Raw genomic sequence first — 15,138 nt, 5'->3', positions numbered from 1 at the left:
GAGAAGAGACGGCTGAGGGGAGACATGATAGAGGTATATAAAATAATGAGTGGAGTGGAACAGGTGGATGTGAAGCGTCTGTTCACACTTTCCAAAAATACTAGGACTAGGGGGCATGTGATTAAACTACAGTGTAGTAAATTTAAAACAAATCGGAGAAAAGTTTTCTTCACCCAACGTGTAATTAAACTCTGGAATTCATTGCCGGAAAATGTGGTGAAGGCGGTTAGCTTAGCAGAGTTTAAAAAGGGGTTAGACGGTTTCCTAAAGGACAAGTCCATAAACCGCTACTAAACAGACTTGGAAAAATCCAAAATTCCAGGAATAACATGTATAGAATGTTTGTACGTTTGGGAAGCTTGCCAGGTGCCCTTGGCCTGGATTGGCCGCTGTCGTGGACAGGATGCTGGGCTCGATGGACCCTTGGTCTTTTCCCAGTATGGCATTACTTATGTACTTATGTACTTGCTTTAAGAGTGGTTGCAAATGTCTACCAAACATTACAGTTTATTGACTGATACAAGAAAGGAGGGTGATGCAAAGGGTGGTTTTAGGTATTGGACTGAGTGGTATATTTAAGGGGGCTTTTTTTGTGGGGGTACTGAGTACCAGCACCTTTTCCACTGTCTGCTCAAATTGACCCAAGGACCTCAAGTTTTAATGAAAGAGCTCAGGCTCTACACACCAATTCTGCCTTGTCATAGGTTCTGTGACTGGTTGCCTGGGGCCTGGCTATTTTGGGGTGGGTCCCTCAGTGATCACCCCACCCTTGAAGGGTGGCCTAGCATTTGAGTACCGGCACCTTTTTTTGCTAGGAAAGATGCACTGTATATTTATAATAAACATTTCGATTAATAAAAATCTATTATTATTAGTTGTTAGAGTTAAAATCAAAATTGGCCAAAATGTTTCTCTCCTGGAACTGGGTAATTTGGCAGCTCCGATATTTTTGGCCTTGGCTGAAGGTGACCCGGTAGCTACATGTTATCAGCAAAGGTTGAATCGGTCCTGCGTTTACCTCCATCCTGTCTCTCTTCTGGTAATCGTTAAGGCACAGGCCTGAAAGGATCAGAAGACCTCACAAGGATAGAGTGAATGGAGGGTTTAAAAAAAAAAAAAAGGAGCAACTCAAATAGATGGAAATGTTCAATCCTGACAGTAGATGTAATAGTTTTATTTATGAAAATCCAGTTTAAAACTTTTTAACTAGGCCACTGATCTTATCCTGCCGACCCACTCTAATATGCAGCCACTTCAAAGGAGTTACTCCAGGCCCAGGCCAAAGGTTAATGTAACAAACTCTATTTCCAAAAATAAGCCTTCCACATCCTTTAAGTAGGTTTACCTTCAGAAGGCAGAAAAGGGAGGTCTCACAGGTGGTAAGGAGCGGAGATCATTTCATCCCCTGAATCCTAATACCTTTTTAAAAGTGATGCCTCTGTGAACCTGCAGGGCCTTCCTTTAAATTGCATAACAGAGCACAGAGCCAAAATCCACAGCAGGGAAGCCACAAAAAACCCTCAAAATAATTTGGCTGAACAGGGCTCTTTTTTGCTCCCAACATGATCAAAGGTCATTTCAGCTCCCACCAGGTATCAATGCATGGACAGAGGGAAATGAACACTACCTTGATACATTTTATTATAAATAAGCAAATAAATAAACATCTAATGTGTTAAAAGCAAGGCTTAAATTTATTTTGAGCTTTCAGGGCTCCCTTGAATGTTGGCAGACTCGTGTTTTTTTTTCTTCCAGAAACCAATGCGATCAGTTGTATTTTTCATAGAGCGTCAGGAGCCATTTCTGGTCAGTTAAATTGCTTTGAATATTGGCCCCTAAACAGTCAGCAATATCCAGGCAGTATCCATATAGTTATGTGGATAAATTTAGGCTCACAAAAAGATTGCCTTATCTTTAAACGCACATGCTATCTGTAGAGCCAATGACAGCAGGCGCTCTTCATGTTTATTGAACGCCACTTGCTATCTGACGAGCAACACAGAATATGTAGAATAGAGTTAAATGTCGTGGCTGGCATTTAAGAATATGCTGACCACAGGGTTTGAATTTTGATTTAAAGGTTTATATCCAAGTGGGATTCAGCGGACTTAGTTTAATAAAGACTCCTGAAGGAGTAGCCTAAGTACATAAGCATCGCCATGCCAGGACAGACCAAGGGTCCATCAAGCCCAGCACCCTGTCTCCGACAGCGGCCAAAAGAACAAGCAATTTGTCTCGCCCATCCCAGAAATAGTGGATTATTCCCATGTCTATTCAATAACACTCTATGGCGTTTTCCTCCAGGAAGCTGTCCAAACCTTTTTTAAAGTTCGCTAAGTCAACCGCCTTAACCACTGTTTCCAGCAACGAATTCCAGAGTCTAGCTACGCGTTGAGTGAAGAAACCTTTCCTCCGATTCGTTTTAAATTTACTAATGATGATAGAGCAGTATAAGAAGCAGGGAATCCTCAGTTGCTCCTTGTGTTCTTGAACAAATCACTTAACCCTCCTTTGCCTCCAAAACAAACTTAACCCACAATATTCAATCCTCTGCAGCCAACAGTTTTAAAGCCACTAACTACCATCAGCTGAATGCAACCCAAATATTCAATGTCAGAATATGTCTCAGCGCCAGAATTGAATTCCCGGGTCAGTTGCAGGCTCGGACGTTGTGTGGGTGCTGGCCGATATTCATAGCTAACCAGAAAAGCACCAGGTAGGCAAGTGACCAGGTGATCCTCATGTCCACCAGCCACCCAGCTATCTACATGCCTAATGATCGAATCACCAACTACAACAGCTGTCCTAACCCTTCCTGCCTGGGCAGAAGTTCTCAGAGATATATCCTCGGTACGAGAGGATAGTGCATCCCCTGGTGGGCAGGTCCTGGCTACAGGAGTATTTCCTACATCACCAGGGCGATGCTGTCCTTCTAGGAGACCTCCCTCCTCCAAGGCAGCATAGGCGCTGCCAGACTGGAGGTGGAACTTCTCTACAACATCCCTGTAGGTCTAATCTATGTACCTTTCTGTCTCTCTCAGCTCCTCCAAGTCTGCTACTCTAGCCTCAAGAGAATGGATCCATTCTTTGAGAGCTAGGAGCTCTTTGCATCAGGCACACATATATAACCTCTCACCAAATGGGAGATAATCATACATGTGACACTCATTGCAAAAGACTGGATAGCACCCCTCTCGCTGCTGGACTGCTGTCTCCATCTTAGTATTTGGGAGTTTTTCCAATTATTTAAAACTTGCTAAGGTATTAAGGATATTAGTCTAATATTTTTAAAAAGTCTTTAGCTTATATGGTATAATGTATGATTTATTTAGTGTTTTCTTCTTAGAAAGTAATGAAATGTAATTAAAACTCTGTAAGAGTACTCCTCCCTTGTTATCCTAATTAGAATAACTGGGGTGGGTGGGAGTTGGGGAGGGTGGATGTTATTGAAGACTAAACTAGGCTCTGCTGTGCCTGCTAGAGGCTATCTGTTAATGCTGTAGTATAAAGTTCAAGTTTTAAAATTAAGGAGGAGAGAGTATGGAGGTTTTACCAATTACGAATGAATAAATTTGATGGATTTCATTTTTTAAATATCAACTCTCTTGTGGTCTTGAACATTTGTGCTTTGGTGACTTCCACTTTTGCTTGTTTGTTTTCCTGATTTCCTGTGGAAGAATTTTGTTTTCCCTTTTTTTTCCTGTGTCCTAAATTAAATCCATAGAGCCGGCATCAGTCAGTGGTCCATATGCACATTAGGCACCACCAATTCTATGAACAACAGCACTGAATATACATAATATATTTCACCATCACAGCTGGTATTTTTAAAAAAATGCTGACTACAGGGTTAAAATATTGATCCAGCAATCTATTACTATGCTATCTTCAAAATTAAAAGAGCAACGCTCAGGGACATAATGCCAAACTAATTGTTCTCGCTAAACCAGGGCTTCCCAAACCATGGGTTGCAACCCCAAACAGGGTTATGAAACCTGCATTTGGGGTCACCACCTGAGCAGACCCTCCATAGCAGGGGCGTATCTGGCCTCCGGCGGTAGGGGGGGCCAGAGCCAGAGGGAGGGGGCACATTTTACCCCCCCCTGCCGCCACCGACCCCCCCCCCCCCCCCCCCCCCACCGCCACCAATGACTCTCTCCACCCCCCCTCCCGCCGCCAGCCCTCCACTGCTGCCGTTTCTTACTTTTGCGTCCGCTTCCTCCTGCGCCTTTAAAAATATTTCTTCAGCTGGCGGGGGACCCCAACCCCCGCCAGCCAACCCGAGATGTCAATTTGCAGGTTCTTCCTCCGCCGTGGCCAACATGCTGGAGTTGAAAGCGTCTGAATCCAGTTCGGAGTTACCTGCTGACGGCTGTGGCCCCACGCAGATACGCCCCTGCTCCATAGAGATGTCATCAGCCCATTCCTCCAGGGGTCACAGGCTTCCTGTGGCTGCACAACTGGTGTCATTGCCTTGGAAGGTTTGATAAGCGCTGTACTAAATACTTTTAGGTTTCTCATAGCTATTCACCTTTGGCTTTCTTCTGCTTCCTCTTCTCTTTTTCTTCCTTTTTCCCTCAGGTCCTTAGAACACAATCTCTTCCTCCTCTCCCTCCATTAGGATCTGCAGGACACGGGACTGCTTTTGTTTCAATAATACGGTTGGAGCCAGCCAAATCTCAGCATTTGGGCCAGCTTTAGAGATGGCCGACATTGGTTTCCGGCGATAATGGAAACTAATGCCGGCGATCTCAAACCCGGCCAAATGCAAGGCATTTGGTCGTGGGAGGGGCCAGATTTGTAGTGCACCGGACCCCCTGACGTGCCAGGACACCAACCGGGCACCCTAGGGGGCACTGCAGTGGACTTCAAAAATTGCTCCCAGGTACATAGCTCCCTTACCTTGGGTGCTGAGCCCCCCAAATCCCCCCCAAAACCCACTCTTCACAACTGTACACCACTACCATAGCCCTTAGGGATGAAGGGGGGCACCTACATGTGGGTACAGTGGGTTTTTGGGGGGGTTGGAGGGCTCAACATTTACCACCACAAGCGTAACAGGTAGGGGGGATGGGCCTGGGTTCACCTGCCTGAAGTGCACTGCACCCACAAAAAACTGCTCCAGTTACCTGCATACTGCTGTCATGGAGCTGGGTATGACATTTCAGGCTGGCATACAGGCTGGCAAAAAATGTTTTTTTATTTTTATTTTTTGGGTGGGAGGGGGTTGGTGACCACTGGGGGAGCAAGGGGAGGTAATCCCTGATTCCCTCCAGTGGTCATCTGGTGAATTGGGGCACTTTTTTGAGGCTTGGTCCTAAAAATAAATGGACCAAGTGAAGCCGGCAAAATGCTCGTCAGAGCCAGCCATCTTTTTTCCATTATCGGGTGAAGCCGGCCATCTCGTTACCACGCCCCCGTCCCGCCTTCTGTACCCTGCCGAAACGCCCCCTTGAAGTTTGGCCAGCTCTGCGATGGAAAGCAGTCGGCTTTCGATTATACCGATTTGGCCGGGTTCAGGAGATGGCCGGCCATCTCCCGATTTGTGTCGGAAGATGGCCGGCGATCTCCTTCGAAAATAAGCTGGAGTATCTCCCCCAAAGTGTATAAGGGGCCCTTTTACAAAGGCGCGCTGAAAAATGGCCGGCAGTAGTGTAGACGCGTGTTTTGGGCGCATGCAGAATCATTTTTCAGCGCACCTGTAAAAACAATGCCTTTTTTAAATTTTTGCCAAAAATGGACGTGCGGCAAAATGAAAATTGTCATGCCTCCAGCCATTGACTTAGTGGTAAGGTCTCACGCAGTAACTGGGTGGTAATAGTCTATGCGCTTAAAATGCCGATTACCGCCCACGTGCCAGAAAATTAAAAAAAAAAATTTTCCGGCACGCATAGAGGACACCCGTCAAAAATGAAATTGCAGCAAGGGCCACACAGTAGCTGGGCAGTAACTCAAAATTGATACATGTTGGGCACACATTGGCGCCTACACGACCAGGGCCGGTGAAACCCAGTAAGCGGGGTAAGCACCGCAGGGGGGCGCCTGCCTTCAAGGGCGCCGCTGCGCTGCTGTGCCGCCATACCACGCCGCCCTTGGGGGTTTAAATCTTTTATTTACCTCCATCCCAGCGTCCGTGTCATTTCAAAGCCCTGCCCGTCTCTAGCCTTCCCTCCCTTCGTGAGTTCATTCCCGCAGAGTCCCACCTTCTGACATCATTTCCTCGAGGACGGGATTCTGCGGGAACGAACTCACGAAAGAAGGGAAGGCTAGAGACGGGCAGGGCTTTGAAATGGCGCGGCTGTTGGGACGGAGGTAAATTTTAAAAAAGACTTAAACCACGAAGGGTGGCAAGAAGAAAAAGAGGGATATTGAGGGGAGAAGAGGGCGGGCAGGTGGGCATAAATGGGAGGGGGATGGAGGCGAAGGAAAATCACTGGACAGGGGCAGGGTGGGAGAAGAGAGAAAGGATATGGGGGGGGCGCCAACTGACAGTGTGCAGGGGGGCGCCAGAGACCCTAGGACCGGCCCTGTACACGACTTAGTTAAAGGGCCCCTGAATTGGATGAGAGTTCTCGCCATAACCTCAGTAGAGTCAGTAGAGAGTGCGTGGAATAAAGTGGAATAAATAAACTGACTTCCTGCCAGTTTGCTCTGCTGTAATTCCCATTCTCTCTGCCCAAACTCGTTCTCCACTAAGGAATGAATCAATTGTAGAAACCAAACAGCCAAGAAGGAGAGAAGGATGCAGATACCGTAGATGAGAAAAACTTGTTGAACGTTTCATCATTTTTACTTGCAGGAATGAAAGACAACTGTCACCTCGCAAGCTACAGCACATTTATTTTCCTGACCATCTGTGAGGTATTATTGCCGACCTTGCAGAGAGGCAGATTTACATTGAGGTTCAGATTTTTATCTATAACTGGCCTCCCAGTTTGGTATAAATATATATAAGATGGAATTCCTTTTTGGTTCATGTTTAGAGCTGTGGTTTCAGGAAACCACATTTGAAAAGTTCTGGGGCCCAGGTATAACCATTCTGGCACATCTGGCTTCAGAGATTCAAGAGCAGCAAGCTATGAATGGAAGATGGAAGTGGGCACAGAAGCTGAGGCCAGGCTCTTTCCAGCGCACAGTCTGGTGACAGATGAGGTATTACCAGTACTGCCATGCCAAGAATTTTGCTTGAAGTTATAGCTCCATATCTATGACCTAAACTTAATCGGGTCAATATTTAAAGCCATTGAACTGGCCAGGAAAGGGCTGCTGGCTGGTTAAATGGTACTTAACCGGCTATCCAGCGATATTCATAAGTACATAAGTGTTGCCATACTGGGACAGACCGAAGGTCCATCAAGCCCAGTATCCTGTTTCCAGCAGTGGCCAATCCAGGTCACAAGTACCTGGCAAGATCCCAAAACAGTATATCACATTTTCTGCTGCTTATCCCAGAAATAAGCCGTGGATTTTCCCAAGTCCATTTTATTTATTTATTTATTACATTTGTACCCTGCACTTTCCCACACATTGCAGGCTCAATGCGGCTTACATAGTAAATATAATTACAATTACAAAGTCTTGAAGGAGAATATTACAAGCAGTGAAAGTGGGGTTTTGAGGATAAAAAGTTGAACATGTAGAGGCAAACAAAGGAAAGGCTTTGTTATTTATTATTTTAATAATGGCTTATGGACTTTTCTTTTAGGAAGCTAGCCAAACCTTTTTTTAAACCCCGCTAAGCTAATTGCTTTTACCACAGTCTCTGGCAAAGAAATTCCAGAGTTTACTTATAGGTTGAGTGAAGAAATATTTTCTCAGATTCATTTCTATTCAGCGGGAGATAGCCGGCTATCTCCTGCTGAATATCACCAGTTAGTGCCTAGCGGACAGCCGGTTATATCGCACGATATAACTGGCTATCTGCTGATATTCAGCGCATTCCCAACTAAGTTTGGTGGCCAAATTAGGCTGATGAAATAGCAGGCCTATCTTTGGGCAGTTTCAACTTAACCGGCCAGTGCTGAATATCGACTTAGCCGGTTAAGTTGAAACCAGCCAAAAAACACTTAATGCTGGTCACCGGAAATGGCCAGGCATTGAATATCCGGGCACAAGGCCGAGTGCAGGAGGCAGTCTGGCTACCTCCCACAGTCTGAATATCAGCCCCAACATGACTTGATAATTCTGTGTTGTACATGAAAGCTAAGCCAGTCCTGGTTGTATGAACATTGTACTTCTATCTGTGTAATTCTTGCTTTTCTTAGGCAAAATAGAATTACCCCCCCCCCCCCCCCCAAGATGGTGACCGTGTTTTCTATATGCTAATTTATATAATCAGATGACAGCCTTCCCACCAATCACAGGATACCTGGTTGAAACAAGAGTCATGCATTCGATTTCAGCATTAAGTCTCATAGGATTTACTGTATTCAACAGTAGAGAGGTGTGGTAGCCGTGTTAGTCCACTTTTAAAGGTAATCAATAGAAATCAAACAAAATAAAACATGGAAAAGAAAATAAGAGATGATACCTTTTTTATTGGACATAACTATCACTTGTCCAATAAAAAAGGTATATAGCCCATTATAAACCATAAAGTTATATTGCTCTGTTTATCACCCTCCTTTCACCTATCCACCCCCATCCTGTTAGACTATCACTGATATGCTTTGATGTTTCCATGCATACCTCCTACCCACCCCGTTTCACTTATATATACTGTGATCTACCGCTTTTGCTTATTTCCGATCTGACGAAGAAGGGCAACCTTCGAAAGCTAATCAAGAAACGTATTTAGTTATGTCCAATAAAAAAAGGTATCATCTTATTTTCTTTTCCATGTTTTATTTTGTTTGATTTCTATTGATTACCTGTATTCAACAGGAATATATTTATGGTTATTCCTACTTGGTGGGAAGGCTGTCATCTGATTATATAAATTAGCATATAGAAAACTCGGTCGACATCTTAGCTGTATTAGTTTAAGTCAGCAAGATGAGCGATGGCTATTAGTAGGTAAGAAGATTTTGTAGCTCAATGTTTTAAGTATTTGGGATCCTATTAATTGGATTTTTTATTTCAGGAGAGATCCTTGAAAAGCTTTTTAGCAAAACATGTGCCATGTCGGATGATTAAGTTCCCCTGTGCCGACAATTTATTATGAGAGCTAACGTCTAAGCTGAGTAAAAATTAGTTCATTTAAGTATTATGCTGTATAAACTATTTAAGAAGAAAGTGTTTAATAAATGGGATGGAGGGAGGTATATTATTAGTATGTAAATCACTGTGGCAAATGTTTGAAACCACATCGTAATACTGCTGAGGTTGCTATATTAATTATATATAACTAGTAAAAAAGACCCGTTTCCAACAGAAAGGAAACAGGCACTAGCAAGGTTCCAGGGCCCCCTCCCCACTCCTCCTCCCCCTCCCCCTCTCCCTCCCCCTCCTCATCCTCCCCCCTCTGACCTCCCTCCTCCTCCCCACTTCCGACCCCCTTCCTCCCCCTTCCTCCTCCCCCTCCTCATCCCCCTCCTCATCACCCCCTCCTCCCCCTCCTGACCCCTTCTTCCTCCCCCCTCCCCCAGGACTCCCCCACCCTCTCTCGTCTGAGGACCCCACCCCCTCTTCCCTCCCCCCTCTTGTCTCAGGATCCCTCTCCCCCTCCCCCCTCTCGTCTCAGGACCTCCACCCCCTCCCCCCTCTTCCCCCTCTCTCGTCTCAGGACCGCCTCTCCGATTTCCGCCGTCCAGCACCTCCTTCCCTCTGTCTCTGTGGCCTCCTGTTTGCGGAAGGGGGGGACCACAAGAACAGCGAACCACAGCCTGTCTGAAGCGGCGTCTGTACTTGGTGGACTTGAGTGTTGCCGGCCAAGCAGGAGGTAAAACTTTTTAAACAGCAGCTGCCACGTACGAAGGGCTGGGGCACTCGCACATGTCCTCCTTGCACTCGGAGGCCACAGAGACAGAGAGTAGTAACATCTCCTGACGTCAGGCAAGCAGGCTTCTACTGCGGGAGAGCGACGTCAGGAGATGGTTACGAACGCAGTGAGAGACATTGGAATGTTGCAGGAGCAAATTATTATATTAGATAAGATTCTATAAGAACTTGATTGATATATCTGGATTTGCTGTTTCTGGGGCCCATTCTTTTACGCGCTTCCGATTCACGTGGCAGAAAATATTTTTTATTTTCTACCACGTAGCGCTACCCGGGCGGTAATCAGCAATGTACGCACGCTGACGATTACCGCCTGGTTAACATGTGAGACCTTACTGCTAAGTCAATGGGTGGCGGTAAGGTCTCAGGCCCAAAATGGACATGTGCCAATTTTTATTTTGACGCACGTCCATTTTCGGCCAAAGAAAAAAAGGCCTTTTTTGCAGCTGCGCTGAAAAATGGGCCTGCGCCCGTCCAATGTACGCGTCTACACCGGCGCAGGCCACTTTTCGGCGCACCTTAGTAAAAGGACCCCTCAATTTTTGGATGATTGGATTGCCCAGATCAACTTGCCATATCCTAGAAATTTACAGAATAGAGCCGGTGGTGGGAGGCGGGGCTGGTGGTTAGGAGGCGGGTCTAGTGCTGGGCAAGACTTCTACGGTCTGTGCCCTGAAAATGGCAGATACAAATCAAGGTAAGGTATACACAAAAAGTAGCGCATATGAGTTTATCTTGTTGGGCAGACTGGATGGACCCTGCAGGTCTTTTTCTGCCGTCACCTACTATGTTACTCACGTTACTAACCATTAGGCTACTCCTCCAGCAATATGTTCCCAATACACAGGGTATTATGATGGCACTTGAAATCATGCTGTAAGATTATCTTTGCTACATATCAGAGCTAACTGACGTACAAACGACTTTCTAGCAAAACAATAAACCAAGCTACAGCCAATGTGACATAATGAAGGCATGAATTAACTTACGGCTAGCGTTTATGATTAATTAGGAAATCAGCAGCACTCAGTTGTGGAAAACAGTTGGAAGGAAGGATTGGAATGTAATCTATTATTTCACAGCAGTGTTGTTTCCTCCTCCGACTAGCTCTCAGAACTCCCCTGAAATATTAAAATGCTTACTTCATATGGGGAGGCAGGGAGGAGAGGTTTTGAGAGGGGAAACCTAAAAACGATCTATGAACAAGCCTACTTCTGAAGTCTACTGAAGACCCATCTCTTCAACAAGGCATACAACAAGAATCAGCAATTATGAACTCCTAGTGGCCTAGTGGTTAGGGTGGTGGACTTTGGTCCTGAGGAACTGAGTTCAATTCCCACTTCAGGCACAGGCAGCTCCTTGTGATTCTGGGCAAGTCACTTAACCCTCCATTGCCCCATGTAAGCCGCATTGAGCCTGCCATGAGTGGGAAAGCGCAGGGTACAAATGTAACAAAAATAAAATAGATACTATTGGAGGTTCTACATGGAATGTTGCTACTATTGGAGATTCTACATGGAATGTTGCTATTCCACTAGCAACATTCCAAGGCTGCGCAGGCTTCTGTTTCTGTGAGTCTGACGTGCAGGACGTCAGACTCACAGAAGCCTGCGCAGCCACATTGGTGATCTGCAAGGGCCGACTTCTACATGGAATGTTGCTAGTGGAAAAGCAACATTCCATGTAGAATCTCAAATAGTAGCAACAGTGGAGGAGTGGCCTAGTGGTTAGGGTGGTGGACTTTGGTCCTGAGGAACTGAGTTTGATTCCCGGCACAGGCAGCTCCTTGTGACTCTGGGCAAGTCACTTAACCCTCCATTGCCCCATGTAAGCCACATTGAGCCTGCCATGAGTGGGAAAGTGGGGGGTACAAATGTAATAAAATAATACCCAGAACTGCCCTTACAATATTTGCTTGCCAAACCACTATCATGCTTTTTTCACTATTACTAAATGCACACTTTCTATATAATTCTTATACAATTCTTAATTATTTCTTACTATGATTGCTTGCTAAAATACTATCATGTTTTACCATTATCATGTTACCCAAAATCCTTCTGTTATACTAAATGCATACTTCTCATGTATTTCCACTATTCATGATGAATTGTAAGCCACATTGAGCCTCCAAAGAGGTGGGAAAATGTGGGATACAAATGCAACAAATAAATAAATAAATAAACTTGGTAATTTCCTTCCCACTCCTTTGGATTTCTAGCTGAATCAGAACTGGCCTCTGTTAGGATCCAGTGCAATGAACCTTCATTCATAGCAATGCTGGATTGTTCTCTTACAGGAGGTCAATATACAAAAGCTACAGTCGGTGTATTTTTTAAAATGCTGGTCACAGTGGTTAATTACAATACATACATCCAGTACCACTATGCAGATTACATATCTCTCTATATAAAAGGCAACACCAACGTTCTATGAAGCCTCCAGCCAGAAGTGTGAAGGGGGCGAGATATCCGGTTTCCCTATGAGTGTCTGCCCCGCCCTCTCTGTAACACAGTCAGTGAAGGAAAACAGCAGAGCACGAAATCAAATCGCTGGCTCTGTAACAGTGAAGGACTCAGAGGGGGGAGGGGAGAGAGGCCAGAGGGCACGGACACACACACTGCCACATGCACACAGAAGAAAACATTGCTAGCCCCCGTTTCATTTGCATCAGAAACGGGGCTTTTTTACTAGTATATATATATATACAGAGAGCAGTGACTGTCACTGGGTCTATGGATAGTCAGTAATGTGAAGCCACTATGCGAATAGTAAAGCACTTACCGCACGTTCATTTTAGGGGGAGCCCTTACCGCTCCACCCATTGAGATGGCGGTATAAATATTTTTTGTAGTGCCGGATATGAGGGCATGCTAGGGGTGGGAAGTACTGCCGGGCTGCTGTGGTAGCCCGGCGGTATTTCCTGTTTAGCGAGCGTTAAGTCCTCGTTGGGCTTACCGCCGCTAACTAAAAGGCGCCCATAATGCTTTAGCAACGTTGCATGAGGATCTTAATTTAAAAGCTGGTGATTCCTATGACTTACTGTATAACAAGTTCACAGTTTTTACTGGGAAGATGCTGAGAAGGCAGGAGCCATTTGGGAAGGACGCCATACCTTTCCTACTAGGTCTTTGCCCTACAGAAAATTACACTCCTGCCTTTGTCTACTAACATATAACCCAGTGGCATAGCTACATGGGGCCACGGGGACCTGGGCCCCCCCCCCAATTTTCTCCAGGCCCCTGGTTTTGCTGACAAGGGTCCCCAACCCCCGCCAGCTGAAGCCTTGTCCAGCACCAGTCTCTGGCGCCACCATGTTGCCTGCCCTGCTCTCTCTTCCCTCTCATGTCCTGCAAGCTCCTTTTAGTGAAATTGAGCAGTTTCACTTAAAGGAGCGTGCAGGATGTGAGGAGGAAGAAAGAGCAGGGCAGGCAATGCGGTGGCACCGGAGACTGGCACTGGACAAGGCTTTGCTGCAGCACTGGGTGGGGAACGTCAGGGCGGCGGGGGAAGTGGTGAGGCGGCTGTGGGGGGCGAGGCGGCGGGGTGGCAGACTAAAATATGCCCCCTCACCTCGAGCTCTGCCCCCTGCCACTGTGAGGTCTGGCTACGCCCCTAATTATAACCACATACAGAAGACCTACAGATATGCTGTACTTTTAAATATTAATTTACAATGAATATTCTTTTGTCCTGTTCACTTTTATTAACTTCCCTATATAGCAACATTAAAATTTTACATTTACATTGGAATCTTATAACCTGCTAGAAAAAGAGAAGACGCATTCTCAAAACAACCGTACAAGAAATAAACATAAACAATAAAAAAGAAAATACAAAAGAAAAGAAAAGTATTTAATAAACTCCTGAACGAGAAATAATGTCCCTGAGAGAGGAAGGTAGCTAGACGCAGCTTGATATGTTAAAGAAGACTGGAAGGGTCACAATGCTTTTACTTTACGAACAGTGGGGAAAACTAACATATAAAGATTCTTAGTACATCTATTATGATTTCTAGTCAAGAAAACAAAATGTTCAGGGATCCTTTCACAAAGGCGCGATAGCGATTTCAGGGCACGCTAATCATTAGCATGCGCTAAACGCTAGCGATGCCCATAGAAATATATGGGCAACTCTAACGTTTAGTGCCTGCTTATTTTTAGCATGCGCTAAAAACATTAGCAAGCCTTTGTAAAAGGAACCCTAAGTTAGATAAGTAATAAATAAGTCACTAAGAGGTCCTTTTACTTAGGTGGCGTACCAAGGGGGGGCGGTGGGGGTGGTCCGCCCCGGGTGCACGCCGCTGGGAGGGTGCCGCACGTCTGTTGGCAACGCTCGTTCCCTGCTCCCTCTACCTCGGAACGGGTTACTTCCTGTTCCGGGGCAGAGGGAGCAGGGAACGAGCGAAGCCGACAGGCGCGCGGCACCTCCTCAGCAGGTAAAGATGCATCCAGGGGGGGTGGTCATTTCGTTGGGGGGAGGTGTCCGTCGTTTTGCCGCTGGGGGGGGTGCCATGCGTCTGTTGGCAACGCTTGTTCCCTGCTCCCTCTGCCCTGGAACAGGAAGTAACCCGTTCCGGGGCAGAGGGAGCAGGGAACGAGTGTTACCAACAGACGCGCGGCACACCCCCCCCCCCCAGCAGGTAAAGATGCAGCCAGGGGGGTGTCCGTTGTTTCGCCGGGGGGGTGGGCGCATTGGTGATCCGCCCCGGGTGTCAGCCACCCTAGGAATGCCACTGGTGCCCTGAAAAGTGGCCTGCGCTGGTGTAGGCACATGTATTGGACGTGCGCAGGTTCATTTTTCAGCACACCTGCAAAAAAGGTCTTTTCTGGGGTTGAAAATGGACATGCGGCAAAATGAAAATTGGCGCATGTCTATTTTGGGCCTGAGATCTTCCCGCCACCCATAAACTTAGCAGTAAGGTCTCACGCATTAACCAGGTGGTAATCGTCAGCGTACGTACAATGCCGATTACCGCCCAGTTAGCACCACATGCCAGAAAATGTCTGGCATGCCCACTGGGCGTGCGTTCAAAATGAAATTACCGCCCGGGCCACGCGGTAGGTAGGCGATAGTCCCAAATTGGCTTGCGTTGGGTGCACGTAGGCACCTATACAGTGAGTTGGACACTAGGGGTAAATTCTATATATGGCGCCTTAAATATTGGCGCCGTAAAACCATGCAGTTAGCATGACTCTA

The sequence above is a fragment of the Microcaecilia unicolor genome, chromosome 8, assembly GCF_901765095.1.
Source record: "Microcaecilia unicolor chromosome 8, aMicUni1.1, whole genome shotgun sequence".
Lineage (NCBI taxonomy): Eukaryota > Metazoa > Chordata > Amphibia > Gymnophiona > Siphonopidae > Microcaecilia > Microcaecilia unicolor.
The sequence above is the reverse complement of the archived record's forward strand: the minus strand, read 5'-3'. Positions refer to the sequence as shown.